The following is a 2,500-nucleotide window of genomic DNA, read 5'->3' on the forward strand; positions in this document are numbered from 1 at the left end:
GCAAGACTAAATGTATGTAGCATGGCATGACCCAATCACGTTTTTGAATGATTTTAGTGAATCCGACAATTAAGCTTCATTTGGAAGTTAAATCCAAATCATAGCACCACTCCCTCTTCTTTTTAGGATTAATCAGACTGTTTACACGGAGACACTTTATTTTCGCTCATGTTTTGTTCAGTTTTATCTTCGAGAAGAACGGCTGTTGATCACATAATTGTTACCCGCTTGGCATTCATGTATATACCCATGATGCAGTGCGTCGTATTCGCAACGTGCTAGAAATGGTCGCTTCGTGATGTTGATGTTATGTTATTCTACCTCTTCATTTGCATATTCGAGGTCCCGTGAGAGAGCGCATGCGTAGTGAAGCTCATTAACAGCGTTGTGATTCAGTGGAGATCGTCCGAAGATTTTTTGCTCGTAGCAAAATCCACAGAAATCTCCTGCATCGTTCACCGGCGGTACCTTCTGTTTACAAACGGAAGTTTGTACATGGTTACGGTGTGTACTGTGATTGAAAAATTTAGCTGAACAGACAAAGACGGATTCTGGTGTGCTAAATAGTATGGCCAAAGTGGTAAACAAGCCACAACAGGATGGGGAGAATTTAGACTCTGAATTGTCAGAGCTTGTAAAACAACTGCTCAGTAAGGGCGTGAGTAAAGACGCCAGGGATGAACTGCTGGATGAATTTCCAACACCGGGCAACTGCACCCGCCTAGAGGTTGTACGAGTCAACCCAGAAATATTTAACTCTGTCAGAAAAGAGATCAAAACGGAGGCCGTGATGCTCCAGAAAGCCCAAAAACCCCTATTAAAGGGAATAACTGCAGTTACGAGACTTTTAGATGATTATATGAAGGCTGAAAAAGGCCAGAAACCTTTGCCCACCACGGAAGCAATTACAAAAATTCTTGTCTGACAGCATTTCACTCTTATGTGACTCGTCACATGAAATAGACCTTAGAAGGAGGACTTTGTTTAAGGGTGACATGAAAACAGAATAGCGCCTTCTCTGCAGTGACCAAAATCCAGTTGAGGATGGCCTGTTGTTTGGCACTGAGCTTAGTAAGTCAGTGAAAGATTTGACCGAAGCCAGTAAAGTTACTTCCAAAGTAACAATCAAGCAGAAACGACCTCATGGTAGTGGTCAGAACTTTCTTGGGAGGTCAGAACAAAGAAGACCTTTCCCTCTTTTAGGCCGGGGCAGAGGCTCTGTTGGCAAACAGAGGGGCGGCTACAAACATCCGCCACAGCGAAGCCAACCCCAGTACCAGCCTCGACGATAGTCAGAAAGACAAAGGCAAAATCTGTAAATAGTCTTCAGGTAAGATCAATTACTAGTGGTAGACCTAGGTTGCAAAGTGGGAAAACACTGGTCAATGAACAAATTGTGCAGGCTGGTAGACTGAAATTTCACCATGAGAAATGGACAAAGATCACATCTGACAAAGTAATTTTGGACATTGTCAAGGGTTACCACATGATTTTATTTCAGTACCCTTTCAGGATCATCCACCTAAGCAACCAACACTTGATAAACATAAGGAAAATGCCCTCCTCGCAGAGCTCTTAAAAAAAGGAGTTATTGAAAGATGTGCTCATGAAGATGGGGAGTTTATCTCCCCAGTTTTTCTGCGCCCTAAGAAGAATGGGAAATATCGATTGATATTGAATCTCAAATGTTTAAACACACATTTGCCACATATCCATTTCAAGATGGATACCCTCCAATCATGCATCAATCTAATGAAGCAAAACTGCTTTATGGGATCCCTTGATTTAACAGATGCATATTATTCGGTTTCCATTAGCCCAGAATCACAAAAGTACTTGAAATTTCAAGTACAAGATCAGCTATATAAATTTGTTACCTTGCCTAATGGTCTTAGCTCTGCACCGCGAATTTTTACCAAACTTATGAAACCAGTGTACTCCACTTTGCGAGCTAGAAGTCATGTTTCTAGCGGCTATCTTGATGACAGTTTTCTGCTTGGCGATACATTTGCTGAATGTCAGACAAATGTCAATGACACATATGCCCTTTTTAATGACCTAGGCTTTACTGTCTCAGGAGAAAAGTCAGTCACTCTGCAACTCAAGTTATAGTACACCTAGGATTTGTGTTCAACTCAATCTCTATGACTGTTAGTCTCAATAAAGACAAAATTGATAACATTACTCGTTTGGGACAAGATATCATAAGCAGACGGTCATGCTCGATTAGAGAAGCTGCTCAACTGATTGGTACTTTAGTTTCCTGTTCATCTGGTGTAGAATATGGACCCTTGTACTACAAACAGCTTGAAATTGAGAAAATTGATGCTCTTAAAAAACATCAGGGTTCCTTTGAAGCTCAGATGCAGCTTTCAGAGCTTCCTAATCCCTATTTTACACTGACAACTGATGCCTCCCTGGAAGGATGGGGCGCGCACCGACATGGTATGAGACCAACTGGAGGCAGATGGCTTGCCCAAGAAATTGCTGAAAATAAGCA

General features: G+C 41.8%; 1 protein-coding gene and 1 pseudogene across 2 annotated transcripts in view; one reads left to right on the plus strand and one right to left on the minus strand.

Annotated features, from left to right (window-relative positions):
* The window catches only part of LOC137968093 (uncharacterized), a 139,563-nt gene that overhangs the window by 49,202 nt on the left and 87,861 nt on the right, over positions 1 to 2,500 (minus strand). The window lies entirely within an intron of this gene.
* Positions 1 to 2,500, plus strand: part of LOC137967407 (uncharacterized) — a 4,398-nt pseudogene that overhangs the window by 812 nt on the left and 1,086 nt on the right.

Source organism: Montipora foliosa, chromosome 8, assembly GCF_036669935.1.
Source record: "Montipora foliosa isolate CH-2021 chromosome 8, ASM3666993v2, whole genome shotgun sequence".
Classification (NCBI taxonomy): domain Eukaryota; kingdom Metazoa; phylum Cnidaria; class Anthozoa; order Scleractinia; family Acroporidae; genus Montipora; species Montipora foliosa.